This window comes from Acinonyx jubatus, chromosome B1, assembly GCF_027475565.1.
Source record: "Acinonyx jubatus isolate Ajub_Pintada_27869175 chromosome B1, VMU_Ajub_asm_v1.0, whole genome shotgun sequence".
NCBI classification, from domain to species: Eukaryota; Metazoa; Chordata; class Mammalia; order Carnivora; family Felidae; genus Acinonyx; species Acinonyx jubatus.
Window position 1 is genome coordinate 78259078 of NC_069382.1, and position 18592 is coordinate 78277669.

General features: G+C 39.6%; 1 protein-coding gene across 3 annotated transcripts in view; it reads left to right on the plus strand.

Moving 5' to 3' along the window:
* TTC29 (tetratricopeptide repeat domain 29) overlaps positions 1-18592 on the plus strand; it is a 658543-nt gene that overhangs the window by 210611 nt on the left and 429340 nt on the right. The gene's annotated exons all lie outside the window — the stretch shown is intronic.

Sequence of the window (18592 nt, forward strand, 5' to 3'; positions counted from 1 at the left end):
CTGTTCTTCCAACCCCTCCATTGCTGGTGACCACCACTAGACTCGCAGTTTTTATGAGTTTCATTTTTTTAGATTCTGCATATAAGTGACATCATACAGTATTTGTCTTTCTGTTTTTGACTTATCTCAGCACAATGCCCTCGAGGTCCATCTATGTTGTCACAAATGATGAGATTTCCTTCTTTCTCAGGATTGAATAATATTCCATTGTGTCTATATACCACATCTTCTGAAAGGGCGGGCCTACGCTGGCTGACTCCATCTTGTTCTGTGTCCTTCACCTTGACCACACCTCCTCCCCTTGAGTAACCCCCCCCCCCACCTGCCTAACAGGACTCGGACCCTTCCCCAGCCAATCCTGAGGCCACAGCCATTACCTCACCAACTGCCCCTAGGCCCCAATAAAACTTTCGTCCTTTTGAAACTCGCTCTCTCTCCCCGAAATCTCACTGCTGCTTCGGTGCAGGTAGGGGATTGAGCTCGAGCTAGCTCGAATAAAGGCTCTTTTGCTTTTACATAGGACTCAGCTCCCTGGCGGTATTTGGGGATCACAAATTCTGGGCATAACACTTCTTTATCCATTTGTGCATTGACAGACACTTAAGTTATTTCCATATTGTGGCCATCGTAAATAATACTACAGTGAACATGGTAGTGCAGATACCTCTTCGGTATCCTGTTTCGATTTCCTTTGAGCAAATACCCAGGAGTGAAATTCTGTGAGCTCTACTATTTATGAAATTGGGGCCAGTCAGCTTGCTTGATTTTTCCTTTATCAATAAATTTGACATTATCTGCATTTTCCCAGAAGTGACCTTACCACGATCTTTACCTTTTATCTCCACAAAACGTATTTTGATGTGTTTGCTCACTCAGGCTCCTTGCCCAGTTTTCTTCATATCCCATTGACTGGTCATGAGAGCAAAATTGCCTAAGACGGAAACAAGCCTGGCTCCCAGGGCTGCTGACCAAAAGCAGGTCACAGCCTCGGAGACATCTTCTCTACTGTGCTCAAACCTCACATTCCATTCTGGTCATGCTTTCCCTTGTTAATCCTGGCTCCACATGAAACCTGATTTAGAAGCCAAAGATTTGTTAAGCACTTTTCCAGTGACCAACTTTGGCTCTGATCTTTGATTGCAGATATAGTTTTCAACCTATGTATATGAGTCATCTAAGTTGGCTGTTTGTTGAGGAGGGAGGACACAATGTTACTTTACTGAACTGTGTTCATAAATTCCTTATAAAGTCATAACTATCTAGCAGAAAACTCTCAGTAATTTACTTTAATACATTAAGTAAAATTTTTTTTTATTTTCTACTTAAGGAAATATCTTCTTAGGAGATTGCCTTGGAAAGTAGTAGCTAAAACTACACTGAATATGTCAAAGACACTAACAGCCCTCTGGAGAAGTTCATTGCCCCACAAGTAAAGACAAACATAGCTATCTCTGTTCATGTCAATAACTATACTTTCCCTGGTTAAGTTCATAAAGGCTCATGGCATACCTAAAAACATCTATCAGGATGCCCAACCCCTGATATACTCTTACCTGAATGTACCTGCTATCTAGTCTTGTTACATGTTCCCATGGCAGGGTCACAGGAGCTGAGGTGAGCATTCAGTTTTCTGTTTTTGCTCTGCTCATATGTTAACTTAATACCTATGGATTTTCTTCTTACTATGTCATAACTACTATTATAGGTTCTGGAGATACAGCAGTAAACTAGTAAATTCTTGCTTATGACAAGTGGAGGGAATCAGAAGAGAGGTAATGAATTGGTAGAGAAAATACCAGATTGGGAACATGCTATGCAGCATGTTTAGAAAGGGGGTCTGATAGAGAATAACTGAGAGTCTGGGGAGGGAGGTTTTAGGTTGTGTGGTTGGGGAAGGCTGTTCTAGGCAGACACTTTAAGCTGAGAACTAATGCCAAGGAGGAGCCAGCCTAGTGAGATGGGGGAGGGCATGTCCCACACTGGCCCTAAGGCAGGTATAAATTTGGTGTGCCTGCAGAAAAGAAAGAAGGCCCCTGAGCGTCAGGAATGTGATGGGAAAGGAGGAGGTAGTTCAAGACCAGGAGAGGTTTTAAGAAGATCCTACCAAGCCTGATAAGAAGATTGTTTTTATTCTAAGTCTCTAGAGACCGGATGGCCTCGCTACTGTGGGGAGAATGGAGGCAAGAGGAAGAAGGGAGGCCAGCTGGGAGACCACTGTGAAGGTCCAGGCTAGAGGGTAGTAGCTGGGAAAGGGTGGTGGCAGTGGGGATAGAGAGATTAAGTGAACTAGGGGAACATTTTAGCAGCGATGCCAAGAACACTTACCCTCAGGTTGGGTGTGGGGAGCTGGGGCTGTCATGGACGATTTCTAGAAATTTACTTCCTTTCCCTTCAGTATCCATGTTGACTGTGGACACGAAAACCTCAGAAACATCCTGCCCAGAAGTCAGTAGACATCCAGTGTTCCAGGAAATAAGTACAGGGAGGATTTTAAAACCAGGGGCCTAGAGGCCAATATTTATATTTCCCTGCAGGCTGGGGAGGTTGCAATTTATTTTTATTCATTGGCATTCGTTTCAGGAAAGCTTTTTTGTTAATATAGAAATTATTACAAGCAATTAGTAACAGCTTCATTTTTAAAGTTACATTTTATGGAAAGCTTCTAGCATTTCATCTTAAAACAGACTAAATTGGGTCTGTGTCCTCAGCTCTTTTTGATTAAGGAGAGGAGAGTGATTAACATTTGTTTGGTTGTGGGTTTTAGCACTACTATGGTTACAGTGTGATGGTTGAAAATGTTCTATCCAGCACATTATTAGTTATTCCATTTCTTGATAAAACAGACATTTCAGAACAAGGCAGAGTCTGGAAGTGCAGTGGGGGAGGGGGAACTCAAACTCTGTGAAATGTTTAACCTTTTAACATAGTTCAACAAAGTTTAGATTTCTGGCAAAACGCCTAGACTTCATAAGGCTGTTCATGGTTGCAAAACCCGACAAGACTGTAGCACTTAAATTATTCTGGCTCAAAGTTGAGACAATGTGAAGAGAGCAGAGGGGAAAAAACCCACACCCTGATAGCTACAGCTGGGCTCATGGCACAGAGTAATTTGGGAAAGGATGCTGGGGGTGGTGATTACAACCTACAGTTCCTCAGAGGTATATCAAGTGCTTCTAATGAGAGAACAAACTATCCCCAAAGGGAATGCAAGTTTGGCATTAAAGGTAAAGAAGGCTCTTAAGTGACAAACCAAATAAATCACACATTAGCAAGAATTGTTCATTATCACAGACAGAATCACAGCAGTTGTCTGTATAGAGATCAGTGCAGTGACTAATCAAGAGATTATGTCTCAAGCACAGAGTCTGAAAGAAGTTTCTCCATCTAGAAACGCACATGCAGGGGCACCTAGGTGGCTCAGTTAAGCGGCCGACTTCGGCTCAGGTCATGATCTTGCGGTTTGTGAGCTCGAGGCCCGCCTCGGGCTCTGTGCTGACAACTTGGAGCCTGGAGCCTGCGTCAGATTCTGTGTCTCCCTCTCTCTCTGCCCCTCCCCCACTCACACTCTGTCTCTCTGTCTCCTTCAAAAATAATGTTAAACATTAAAAAAAATTTAAAAAAAAATAAATGCACATGCAAGCTACTGTTGGTGCCAGTATCTGGGGCAGCATCTTCTAGGCAAAGAAAATGGGGGAAATTGTAATTAGCCAGAAATAATCGAGAATTTCATTACCATCTGCCTTTGTTTGGTGCGTGTTGACATATCTATTGATTTAAATTCCCTGAAGTTTCTCTAAAAGTTGTCAGAACATATGGGTCATTTGCAAAGAAGAAAACATAAAACAATAATTACTGAAATAATTATGGATAAAAGTAGTACAGAGTTTCCTACATATGGTCCTCAGAACCCTAATTCTGAGAGGTGGACACTTAGTAGGTAAAGGGAGTGCTTGAAAAATCAGTTCAGTGGCCAATAAGATTGGGAAGCATCTCAACGATATTCCAATGTCTCTTTTATATTTGTCCTTTTTTTTCAAAGGTTGCAGTAGTTTTATGTGTATTGCAGAGCTCTAGAAGGAGAACAGAGTATCCAGTGTTTTCCAAATATATTTAAACATAAAATCAGCCTATTCTCCACCCCCATCCTTTTTTTATGAAGTATATCATCAAGCATATATTCTGATCATATACATTAGTAAACACTGAATATAGAATATGTGTGTCTGCAGAATGAACATATTTTCACATATGGGGCTAAGAACACAATGGAGAGAGAATCAGGCAAAGAGCAACACAAATGAAGGAATAGATCATGATAACTGAGTTTGGCAATGAATGGGTAATAAGAGATAGGAATGCTATTACCTACAGAAAAATTCAATCACATTGACTTAAATAAATAACAAGAACACTAAAGATAGGTGGTTTCTGATTTTATTTCAGCCCCTGAACAATGTTATATCCGAGATTTCTGCATTTCTCTTGGCTGTTACCTCATACTTGCAGTATGGCTGCTGTGATTCTGACTCTCACATTTGCCTCCTACAAAGGAAAAAGGGGAAAGTTTTAGGAAAGGCTATTATTTTAATCAAGAAGAAAAACACATTTTTAGGAATATCACTGCACAATTGTAAATATGTCTAATTGCATGGGACTGCCAAAAGATCTGTGAAAGAGAATAATTAGAATTTTACATTGGTCAATTGGGAATTTTTTGGTGACTTACGCATTACAGAATGGGAGCAAGAAAAGGAGTTTGGAATGATTTGTATATGTCCAGCTGTAGAAATATGGAGGTGGAATATGTTATTATAGACACATTCCTTTAGGCAAGTGTTTTGAATTACCCAAGGCCTTCTGGAAAGATAAAAAGATAAAATATCCCACCTTCTTTTGCCATTTGGGGAATAGTGTACCCGCTCAAATGCATGTGCATGTGTGTGTGTTTGCACGCACACACACACACACACACACACACACATGCACACAGACACAGTTTTAAAGTTCAGTTGAGAGCAGATGTGCCCCCATCCCTGGGGGACACCATGGGAACAAGATGGACATACTGTCTTGCTATCCCAGTCAGTCAGTCACTAGCCAGAGGACAAAATGTTCTGGGGCTTTTCCCCAGGTAATAGCAGGCTTTGTTCCTTTTACTACAATGAATTTTCAGGACCTACCTAATCCAGCCTATGGCTTAAAACATGAAAGCATTTACAGAGCTCTAAAATAATTACTGTGTTTTTTCACTCTCTGAGCTCTTAATGGGGATAAATATACACCAGGAAACAAATTGGTTCAGTTTGCCTATGAAGTTTTCTTTGGTAGCAAGACACAGGCATGTTGGTACTTCTCTCTGGAATGGAATTTATTAAAAGAAAAACCCATGATGAAACCCACAGAAGGGGCTATCAATTCTTAGTCTGTGAACTACCACAAAAGAACATTTCCTATAAAATGTTTTCTTTTAAAAATGGAAATTATGTGGACCTCAAATTCATGTAATAATAAAGTCCTTCTGATATTCCTTTGGCATACACACTCAAAGCGTGTTTCTTATTATGTTTTTTCATTATTGTGTTTTCATTAGAAAAGTAATATAAACCTTATTATTAATGTTCTGAAAAAAATACTACTATGAATCCAATAATCCTGAACATTGTGAAATCTTTTCTTCTCTTTTTAATATTTTTCATTAAATATATCATTGAACTTGGAGCCTCATACAACATCTCCCATCGTCACTCACTTCTTTAAGCATTGTGTTCATGGTACAGCCTAGTCTCACATCACAATATGAACAAATAGGCTGCCTTTTTCTCAAAGATCATTTGAACTCATATTATCATTTCTCATATAGTAGTAGTGTTCTTTCTCATAGACACAAAAATTATTCAGTTAGCATATCTGATCCTTCAACTGGAATACTGATTACCTACTTACATATACGCAAGAAACCATGGGGGACCCAAAAGAACAACAGTGGTATTAACTTCAGGAGTGTATGGGTGAAAGTTCTACCTAGGCATGTCCAAATGGAGTTCACAAAACTAGCCATTTGTATAAGGTACTTATAAATGATAATAGGCACTCCAGGGCTCAGGAGGAGAGGAGGAATGCAGACTGGAAACGAAATCACCATTCAGTCTGTGTGTGATGTGGGGTTAGAGAGGTGTGGACGGCCAGGCTGGGGGGAAATTCCAGATACAGGCAGAAAAGGGTGGGAAGGCATTGAGTGTGTTTAAGAAGTAGTTACATTTATGCCTAGTCTGCATAGCAGTTTAGTTTTCATCTCAATTTCCTGCACTTCCAGAAGAAAATGGTCTGAAGCCTTTATACATTGAAAATGTCCTCCGTTCTTTTCACTTGTATATACAAATTTGATCAGGGAGTGTGTGTGTTCGACAGCAAATAGATGCAAGGTCTCCTTTTTCCTAGCGTGAGCTGCTTTTCCCAGACTTACACTCTTTGCTGTCATGTCTCGCAAAATCAGAGAAAAAAGAAAGCTTCATTTGAAGGGAAAAATCAAAGCTGTTTGTACCTTTGCATACTTAGCCTTACTGGAATTTTCATAGTGACTCATATTTTGGGTAAAAGCTGGAGTTACTATTTAATCTGGAAATGTCTCTGCATTTTACTTTGTGAGAACAGCATTGAAATGTACGTACATGTTGGGGAAGTTTTATAATCAAAGCATTCAACCCGGAGAGGCCTCATTACAGATCACTTAGATCACCTGGCTGGTGTTTTTCAACACTACGTTTTTTGTTTTTGTTTTTTAGGTGTTACATGTTCCTGTTAAATGGAAGCCTTACCTTTAAGACCAAATGCAAACTGTATAAAACCAGATCCTCTTCTTTAAGCACAGTAGCCAAGTCCCTAAATTTTCTCAGAACCCAGATGGAAAACATTTGCTTTCATTCATTTTACAGATGGGAAAATTGAGTCCTAGAAAATCAAGTTCCCTGAAGGAGCCCATGTCTTGAGTTCCATTATGAGAGCAGGTATATTCAGATTCAGAGTCTTGGCAGGTTCTTAGCCTTGAGTGCATTGGGGAGAGCCATAGTAAGAGTTGCTGCTCTTACTCTCCCATCTCCTTTCTCTAAGGGGAAGAAAAGTTATATTTTCTAGGTCTAGGAAGCAGAGACAATGGGAAGGGCACTCCCAAGTAGTCAGCCCTGCCTTCTACTTCAGTTCTTCTGGGCCAGGCATCTGGGCTTCCTCCTCACACAGCCCCAAGAGAGCCAGGAGGCTGGAGACAGTGAGTCCTTTGGTTCAGTGAGGTGCTATAAGAGGGCGCCAAGCAAGCCTGGGATCCAGGACAGTAATTCTCATTTTTAAAGAAATATTGTAGCTAAAAAAAAACAATCAAGTTTTACTTTCTGAAAAGCTGCTTATTCCTAGTTCTAAGCCTAGTGACTTGGTTCAATTACACATAGACAGTTTTAAGAAAAACATTCAAAATGAACTAGCTAAAAAGACTTTCTGGTTCAGTATTTCTACTGGTGCCTAAGGTGCCCTGATGCTTTGTGGGCAAAGAAGTCACATGATAGGATCACTTTTCCAGTCATGCTGATCGTTTTTTCATTAATACCCACAGGACAAATGGCCGTGTTTATAACATGGCTGACCTATGTGAGGTTTATCTTGTGTGCACCACAAATTGGTGAATTATGGACCAGATGTGGCACACAGATTTGCTTTGTGTGGTGTGCATAGTGTTATGAAATTTTTGAATTAGCTGCCAAAACTTAAGAGATTTCATATAAAAACCCAGGTGCCCAGCTTCTCTTGAAAAATGAGAAGATTGAACAATATTGTGTTCAAAGTGTCCTTACAGGATGATCGACAGGTTAACATTTGATCTGAGCTATGTGGCATCTGCCCCCTATAGATGAGACATACATTCCTTAGTTTGCTACCATTCCTGATTGTGGAACTTGGTTTTTCTCCTCGTGGTGTACAGTATTCCTTTGTATCCACATTTCTATTAAAAGTGAGGCAGGAAACATTTGACATCGAAGGCACATGCTTTTTACATAAAACTAGACTACTGTGAATGATTTAATTGGCTCTGTGGGGCTTTGAATTTGCTACCTTATAGTGTGTGAACAGATTAGACAGTGTTCTGCTAAATGTTCTAAGAAGCCCAGTTTTTCACATATTTTAACATCTCTGAAATCAAGAGACATCACGGAATTGCTGTCAGCCAGGCAGTAGTCATGGTGAAATGGCCACTGCCTGCAAACTTTGTCATAATTGTTTATGTTATTGCTATGTCGATTGAGCTTGTGTGCGATGTTGGAAGGTACATATAACTCGAGTGTAAATGCCACTTGAGAAGTTTCCAACAAGAAGCCTATTATTCAGCCTTGACTTGAAAAGTGGCTGTGTATGTACAAAGACAGCAGCTGGCCATGAACTTGATACTAGTGAAGCAAATGTTCTTTGTCGGAGAGGTGACTGCAATTCTTTCTTTTCTTGGAAAGAGCAGCCAAGTGCTTTAGGGGACCTAAAGACATTTTGTTACTGAGAGACGTGCAAAAGAATTCCTGGTACAGGCCAAGCAGTGTAATAGAAAGCAAGAGAAAATGCCAAGTGATGTGGAATAGATAATGGAAATTTCTGGGCAAAGAAGTCTATGTGGCCCACCCAGACTTCAAGCAGAACTATCATTAAGGTGTTATATCATAGATTGATTGAAAGTGCATATTCTTTTTTGTATTGGTACATAAAATGGTGAATCTTACCGTCTGTGATGTCTTAGATTCAATAAAATATGGTAAAATAAAGCCAGACGAAAGGAAGGATTTACTGCCTGTGCCATTGACATGGGCCCTTCAGCTACCAACTCTCTGCCTCTTCCAGGACTGCTTCTTATCTTCTCTAACTGCTGAGTGAAAGAGAAATGTTGACAAATGAATAAATGGCATAGCTATTAGGAAATAGTAAATGCTGGTGAAGCATTAAATAGAACCTGAAATCTGTGCTTGGTTGTGTTAAATAACAACAACCCAAGCTGCCTTGAAAACTTTGAAGGAAGAACAACTGAGACCAAAACATCAGGGAATTGTCTTCTGAAGTATTTCCTAGATTAAAGGGCATTTTTTAACCCTCACAGTTTCATAGGAAGCCACAACTGAAGGGCTAGGTGAACTTGGTCTACAGCCGTAAAAGGCACCAAAACCGGCTGTTCGGGACAATGACACATCCATCCCCGGTCATGTGTTATTACTTACAGTACATGTCATGGGACAAATGTTTGTTATTAGCAGAAGTTTCACGGACAAGTTTTATCATCCATTTTCTGGTCCACTCCAATTTAACAACAATTTTATATGTTGCCTGCAGGCTAGAATGCCGAGTTTATGCCAAAGACATTTCTATTTTAATTGTCATGGCCCCAAATGAACATTTTATTTTTGAAAGGATATGGAAAAATACGTGCAAAAAGGAAAATCTAATTTATTTTTTGACATCTTCTAAAATAATTTAAAATAATTCCAAACCAACAAATGGCTGTTTGGTTCAGTTGTCTTTCTGGAAAGGAAGGTACAGATTCTGGTTTGATTAGAAATGACTCCTCTTCTCTCCACAAAGGTCTGTCTTGTTAACGTACATATTTGAGGAGAAGAGTGGTTCTTTGGCTTTATCTCTGTTCTCAGAGATACTGCAAAATCGTCTTGGAAGGTATGCATATTGGATATTTTCTGTGTCTCACATTTTAAGCCATGGTATTCACCAAGTAAATTGCTAATTGGGAAAGAGCTTATCATATTTCTTTTAGTAAAGTCCTTGACTTCTAGCTTAATTAGCACATCTTTTATTTGTAAAATAAAATGGAAAGGGCCTTTCACACAAATTAACTACACATACTTTTCAGAAGGAAAACAAGAACTCAAGATAAAAGATTACTTTTCCTAACGAATTTCTACTTTCACTTTTAAATTGTTAAATGATTTTGCCTTTGGGCTGACATTTTTCATACCTTTTACAATTTTCTAACGGTGAGGTTTTGGGTATTGAGTTGTGAAAGTGTCATTGCAACATATTGAAAGCCGATTCAAAATAGCTACTGTTCATTGCTAAAAATTTTGCACTTGAGTAGAGTTAGAGCTGGAAGGTGTCAGCAGCTTGGTTGGGTTGGAACACATCAACATAATTTTAACATTTTAAATTCAGGGCATTTCCAGGGTTCCCAGCTCAGTAAGACAACCATAACAGATTAGTAATAGTTTATATGGTATTTAATACAGAGTAGGCATATAGTATTTGTTGAATAAAACCTATAGCATGTGTGTGTACAAATGGCTATATGTGAGCTACACCTAATATCTTTCAATGAAATTCAGAATTAGGACATGTCATACAAGTAAAATATTTATAATTACGCGACAGATGAAATGAATAATGATAGCCATGATGATAATGACAATTTTTATTATAAGTAAGTTATTAATAATAATTATTATTACTAGCTATCAAGTTCATTTTTCTCTTCAGCTGTCATCTCCAGCTCAAGTAGTGCCATCTGGACCTCAGTAAATTGTAGGGAGATGGGAAATCTCTAGGAGTAACCCCCAGGCCCAAACTAAGTCAGGTCACAGAGAGCTGCGTCTTTGTCCTCAGAGAGAATAAGGACCAAGCAGGATATTTTCACCAGCTGTACTTGGTCAGGAGAAGAACAAGAAGACAGACCATTCATTATTCATGGATATATTCCAGATATTATGCAGAAGGGACAAGTTATGTAAAATTGCAGGTGATGGAAGAAAGCCATTTATATAGGTAACAGAGCATCCTACTTCAACTATACCTAGAAATCCCCAAGAAATTCTCAGTGAATTAAAATTATTTTGACTTGGGAGGAATTTGGAAAAGTTCAAGGGTCGAAGTCACATTGATAGGGAGAGTCTCAATATGTGGCAAACCAGGTACAGTACAAGTGTAGTCTGCCAGGAGAGGCTAATGACAAGATGGCTAAACTTACTTATTTAGATGGAAATATGATCATAGCTGTTTTATAGATTTTAAGTTAAATTGCTTAGTTACTACTTACTTCTATATTAAATGCCAAGTCAGTCTATGTATGTAGAGATGGTACTCTATAATGGTTAATAATGAATAGTTAAGACATAGTTAATCCACGGATTTAAATTTCAGGGCATGTAGAATTCTCTACTGGCCTATGGAATGTCAAAAATGCTAATAACTGATTTCCTTTGTAATTCTATATATTTTATTTTATGAATTAATCTGTTGGTTTCACCAAACTGTTGAAGAGGTCCCTGACACAGAAATGTTTTTTAAAAACTGAAACCTTAGATTCAGTCTCTTGAAATAACTTCTAAAAATAACATAATCAGGAAGCCAGTGTTCTATATGCCTTACCTGGGTAGAACTTTGAACTGATGTTCAGATAAGTGATCACCTTTCAAGACAGCATTGGACGAGATAAGTTGAAGACTTGAGAGAAGCATGAAACAAGTTGGTGTGATATAAATTTGGATGGGGAGTCATGGGTTTGCTGTCTGGGGGCAGTTCCCCAATAAACCATAACTTAATTAATTTTCAAAGAAGCTCGAATTTGGACATTAAAGGGAAATTGCAAAAGCTATTAAATTTGGCTCCTGGGTAATAAATGTTTCAACCATGCCTTGTAATATAATACCATGGTCCCTGTTCATTAATAGGGGGAAAATGGTTTGCTTGTTTGGGGACCAAAGAGCTAACTGTCACACATATCCACAGTTGGATGTATAAGAAGAGAAAGGAGATAATGTGAGCTCTATATTTTGATTTTGTTGGCTGACTGAATATTGTATTTTTCACATTTATTGAGCAGCTCTTTGGCCAGGCATGGTGCTAGCTTCTGGGGAGGCTATAAAGATAAATGAGACAGTTTCTTTGAATCAGTACATCACTTGGGCACAGACACAGGTCATTATTTCCTTAGAAGATGAATATTTTGTTAAATGGTGTTGTTATGACTTTAAACAGTTAATTCTAGTTCTACTAACATTTCTTACCATCAGGAAGCAATTGAATTAACTAGTTTTCCTTTCTCCTAGAATTTCTCAGACTGTTAATATTTTCTGTCATACTAAGCACCAAATATGAATTCCCGGAGGAGGGCAACACATAGAGAAGGGGCCTAGTTGAGTTGAAAAAGTCATTATTATCTATGAGAGCTGGCTGAGGGGATCTGGAGGACTCTCTTGACCCAATAGATCTCTCCTAGATTGCCTGAGATAGTTCACATCACTGTATAGCTCTACATCAAAGAACCACTGGATTGATAAGTATTGATTATACTTCCTAATGGCTCATTGAAAACACCTTCCTGAGACAGCAGAAGTTTTGCCAAGGTTGGGGGTGGATATATAAGACACTATAGGAGGTGCTGTTAAAGCAGATGGAGATGGGCGTCATTGCCTGTAGTATGCGTCATGGAGGCTTTAGGGAAACCTACCAGCAACCTGAGGAAAATCTGACCCATTCCCAAGAGTGACCCATTCCCAAGAGTCATGCCACAGGAATGACTGTAAGGCAGCTCCCCTCTGACTTGACCCTGTACCCTGGAGAGTCCTCCTATATGTGGAATCTGGGGGCAAGGGGAAAGTCAAACTCATAGAAACAGAGAGTAGAATGATGATTGCCAGGAGCTAATTGGGGTGGGGAATAGAGAGAAGTTGCTAAAAAGGTACAAACTTTCAGTTATAATTTAAATAGTGTCTGAAGGTATAATGTGTAAAATAGTGACTATAGTTGATAATACTGTATTAGTCAATTAAAATTTTCCAAGAGAGTAGAAGTTAAGTGTTCTTACACACACAGATAAATGTGTGAAAGGGAGGGACCCTTTCAAAAGCTATATGTGTATCGAATCATTATGTTGTATACTTTAATATATTACAGTTTTGTCAGATATACTTCAATAAAAGTGGGGGGAAAAGGGGAATAACTCCTTTCTCTCCAAGTCATGGTCTAGCAGCTTCAGTATAACTGCTCATGGAAGGAATAGGCCATCCTTCCTCCTTCACCTCAGAGCATCTTCTGGCACTTTCAGTCCCATCTAGGTTCATCGAGGTCATGAGCACAAAAGGAAGCCTAGAGAGAAAAGAGTTATCACTCCTGTGGACTGTAACCTTCTTGATGGCAAGAGATCACATCTGTTCTGCTCATATCCCTTCACTGAACAGTTGTTCATTGAGCACCCACTCTATGGTATGATGATGCCATACATCAGAAAGCCTAAGAACCAAAACCAGAAAAAAACCCACCCTCATCAAGCAGCAAGCAGTCAATAACAAAACCTAATAAATAAGTTTTATTAGATTGAAATAAGTGCCATGGAGAAAAATAGAATGGTTTAAGGGAAGTTGGAAATGCCAGCAAGGAGTTTGTGTGTTTGGGCTGTCTCTGCAATACAAAATAGAGTAATATGAGGAAGCCTCACAGAGAAGGTGAAATCTTTTTTTTTTTAAACGTTATTTATTTTTCAGACAGAGACAGAGCATGAACGGGGGAGGGTCAGAGAGAGGGAGACACAGAATCTGAAACAGGCTCCAGGCTCTGAGCTGTCAGCACAGAGCCCGACGCGGGGCTCGAACTCACGGACCACGAGATCATGACCTGAGCCCAAGTCGGCCGCTTAACCAACTGAGCCACCCAGGCGCCCTGAGAAGGTGAAATCTGATGAGACATGATTTGAAGGACTTATAGGAATTAACCACGTGAACATATGGGGTGGGAGGAGTTTTCCAGGCAGAGGAAAGAGCCAGCACCTAGAGTTGGTAGCATGCCCGGCTCATTAGAGGAAGGGTGCAGAGGCCGGTGTGGCTAGAGGGGAGTGGGCTAGGAGGGGAGGACCAGGAAAAAGTGGTCATAGGAACCTTGAGGCCACGGTAAGGACTTTAGCTTTTCCAGAGTGAAATGCCCAATCACGGGAGGGCTTTTCACAGAGGTATGGCATGATTTGAACTTCATTTTTATCAGAATGGTTTGGGTTGTTGTGCTGAGAATCGACTATAGGGAAACACGGTAAATGCTGAAGAGCTGGTGTGGAAGGTGTCTCAATAATCCAGTTGTGACAAGTGCATCATAGCAGGGTGACAGCAAGGGAGATGGTAGAAAGGGCCAGACTCTGGATATACTTTGAAGGTGGTACCCGTAGATTTCCAGTGAATATGAGTAAGAAAAAAAGGAAAGTATTGAGTCTTTAGGTTGGAGCCACTGGGAACGGTTGCCATCAACTGACATGGGGGAAGCAGTGAATAGAGCATGTTTAAGTATGGACACACTGAATTGAAGATGCTGTTTACATATCTAAATGGAAGTGCTGAGTGTGTGTGATTTATGATCTTGAAGGAGTTCAGAACATGCAACTCCAAAATATGCCACATATTGGCTATTTTAAGCTAAAGGCACATGAGTGACAGCAAATACAAGAAAAACACTCTGACCCTCCTTATTTTTCTTAAAAGCAGGACATAAAATTCCTGTATTAAAGATGTCCTCCCTGTACCAAAATAAAAGTATCATTCTTACCATCAAGGATGAGAAGTTGAGATGGAGAATTCTACACAAACAGACCTTGTGAAAATAATTCTCTTCCCTTGGCCTCTCCACATAGTTCAGTCATTTTTCCAGAATTGCTTGTCTGTTCAACCTAATATAAAAAAGCAAATAGGTTTTGCCATTTCTTTGATCTTCATTCCTTATGAAGCCTCCCACATTCTGTAAAACTTGTAATAAATGAATTTATATGCTTTTCTCCTGTTGATTTATCCTATGTCAATTTGATTCTCAGGTCAGCCAAAAAGAACCCTAAGAGGGTGAGGTAAAATTTTGCCTCCCCCATTAGTTTCTAGTTTGGGCAATTGTTCAGGCTGGAGAACACCACCAGCCATGCAGCATATACTCAACAAATACTCACTTAATTAAAGAATGAATAAATTTAAGGTCTGTCTTCCAAGGTCCAATTTTTCTGTCTAAGGACTTTCCTCTCCCCCAGGTAACTATTGCAGAAATAGTCACTCTCTTTAGTAGAAACATTAATCTGTAGGGCACCTGGGTGGCTCAGTCGGTGAAGCGTCCGACTTCAGCTCAGGTCATGATCTCACGGTCTGTGAGTTCAAGCCCCACGTTGGGCTCTGTGCTGACAGCTCAGAGCCTGGAGCCTGCTTTGGATTCTGTGTCTCCCTCTCTCTCTGACCCTCCCCCATTCATGCTCTGTCTCTCTCTGTCTCAAAAATAAATAAACATTAAAAAAAATTAAAAAAAAGAAACAATCTGTATGATATCACAGAAACGTTAATCTGTATGATATCACAAGACAACACTGTCAAAATACAGCAGAGCAAGTCTAATGTGTACAAAAATACAAATATGTATTTATATATAAATTGGCTGGGTGTGGATGGATGTGTTGGTTGGATGGGTGCCTGTTATAATTTTTACAAGGTTATTGCACAAATAGAAATTAAGGTAGAGCCAAGGAAAATGACACGGGTATTCTCAAACACAGAGGCATACTTTAAAATTTTGCTTAGAATTGCCTTGGAGCAGATTGAGAGACTTACAAACCAGTATCATGAAACCAAAGACCCCTAGGAGGGCCCATGAATTCCTGTCTGACCTGAAAATGTTCCTAGTAATTTAGAAAAGGCAGAGGTGAACATCCAGGTTTGAGATTCTATGATCTTCCTTCTTTTCCAGTTTGCTTCATTTATTTTTCTAGAAAATTTGTCCCTGTAGGAGATAGCTTGGCTGTGGGAAGAATTGGTCCCAATAAATTGTAGTAATACTCTACATATCTTTACTTTTTAAAAATGAAAATGCCCTATCCAGTCAAAAATCATGTAGGTCCTTCATACACAATACATTTCTATAAAAGTAATTTAAAAAACATGAAAGAACCACCAATTTGGTGGAGAGTCTTTTTAAACAGCCCCACTAGTTTGTTTATAAATGTGGTTTTCTAGAGACATGCTTGGAATTCTTTGCAAATAAATATTTGCATGATATTTTTGTATAAAGATTAATTTCTCCTGGGATAAAATGTGTTTTTAGACATATTTTTGTGCTTTGCTTCATACTGCCTTTCAGTGGTATTAGAAATTTATAGAAATATTTCTATTAAATGGAAATTAGTACATTGAGCATGTTATTTTGGTGAACTTGATTTAAAATGTGGGCCAAATTCAAACTGTGGAGTAGGCTGCTTTAAATAATTCACAATAGAGATAGAGGAAGACAAAAATACATCTGGACTGCAGCAGCTTAGCTGGCCATTTTAAGAACTCAGTCTCACTAGTAGCAAAACCACCCCCTTTATGAGATTGTAATTTCTGAGACACAAATACCAAGTTCTATTACATGCATCTGGGAGTGGCTGTTTTTGTGTATGTGTGGAATGTTTTGAAAAAGATAATTCATCTTTTTCTAAAAAGAAACATAAAATCAATTGTTGGACAAGGCTATTTTTACACAAAATATTGTTTGCTCACCTAACTAGGAAAGGACATTTAAAAATTTTTGCACTCGGGTGCCTGGGTGGCTCAGTCGGTTAAGTGTCTGACTTTGGCCCAGGTCACGATCTTGTGAGTGTGTGAGTTCATGAGTTCAAGTGCCACATTGGGCTCTGTGCTGACAGCTTGGAGCCTGGAGCTTGCTTTGGATTCTGTGTCGCCCTCTTTCTCTGCCCCGCCCGCACTCGGGGCACTGTCTCTCTCTTTCTCTCTCTCTCAAAAATAAACATTACAAAAAATTTAAAAATTATTTTGCATTGGAACCTCTTTGTTTCTCTTCTGCCCTGACATTTGTTTTCATCATAGTTATCATCAATATTTTTTTTTATTTGGCCTGATGCTTTATATTATTTAAAATATTTTATATTAGGGGCGCCTGGGTGGCTCAGTTGGTTAAGCGTCCGATTTCGGTTTAGGTCATGATCTCGTGAGTTTGTGAGTTCGAGCCCTGCATTGGGCTCTGTGCTGACAGCTCAGAACCTGGAGCCTGCTTCAGATTCTGTGTCCTCCCCACTGTCTTTGCCCCTCCCCTGCTCATGCTCTGTCTCGCTCTATCTCTCAAAAGTAAATAAATGTTAAAAAAAACACTTTCAATATTTTATATTTATTTCCGGACATTCTACTTCTTGTTGCATCATGTTTTGTTGTTTTGTTTTGTTTTGTTTTACTATATGTTGAATTGAATGTTATGAGGGAAATAAACAAAACTGGCACACTGAATAGGTCTCGGGACTGTATTTATCCAAGTACAGCAATCAGAACAACAAATTCAGGTAATCAGTGGTTAGATTTGAACTTTAACATCATTTAAAATGTTACTGATTGTGGCTTTAGCCTATAGAAGTTTTAATTCCTAAAATCCATGGCTGTTTGAATAGGATCTGGCGTCCTGAATAGGAAAACAGTACTGCTACATACATACATAAATAGACGCCAAGGTAAGGTCTGTACTCTGGCCGAGTGTAGTGCCAGAGTGAATGTTGCTAATATCATGAAGCTCATCCTAGCTTAAAGATGAGTGTAAGCGAGGAGTATGTTTTTCAAAGAAAACCAGGTCTAAGGAATGATTTCTCACCACGAATTAAGCTTAATTAAGCTCGGCTTTCTTCCTAGAACTTGATGACCTTAAAAACATCCTCCTGACTCCTTTAGGGGGTCAGCCTTCTTCAGGCTTCTCCTTCAGGCCAGTTTGGCATCAGGCTTCCATAGTTCTGGGTTCTTCGTAACAGAGTGGGAGTTCTGTGATGACTCAAGCTGCTCAGTTAGCAATTGCACGATTATAATGCATCTTTCCAAATTGTTCTTCTTTCCACTAGAATAAAGAAAAACTACTACAAGGAAGACAAAGTTGTACCACTTCCCCTTTTCCCCACTCTTCTCTTTCCCTTTTTTGTTCTGCTTCAGGTAAGGCACAAGAAGTACCTATATCACGGTCCTGGGGGAGGGGAGAATAAAAACCTAAAGAAAATCCAGAGACCCTTCTTGTCCCATAAACAGCATGCCGTCTGCGAACTTCATCTCCTTGAAGTGTGTTACTCCAGATGGCAGGGCTCAGCCCTGCTCCCTGTTTCTATCTTATATTCCAGCACATAATGTGTTGAGTGATGTGTTACAGGAAATCAAATGTTTGAGGACATCTAACAAAGGCGTCTTTTGCTTGTTGGTTTGATGGCAGGTTAAAAGAAATCATTTATTTTACATATTTCTTTGGAGTTCTGGGCATAATTACCTGAGTATATGCCAGGAGCCAATTGCACTGGCAGCATAAAGGTGGTCTTACTGTTGTGTCAGGGCACATGTGTGGTTTGCTAGTTGATGACACCTCTATATCATTCCTCTGATTGGTGAAATTACAACTAATTCTTTAAGCTCCATGCTTTAGGGAGATGAAAAGTCCTGTTCGGTCAGCAGGGGTTGAGGGGTTTCTGGCTAGCAAGGCAAGCTCAAGTCAGGAGGAATGGAGGCAAGTTAGCGGGAGATGCTGTGCATGGCTCCGTTCTCACTAGTGACCACGGTCCTTATTTTAAGGATCAACAAGGACCAACTACCTCTGCAACCTC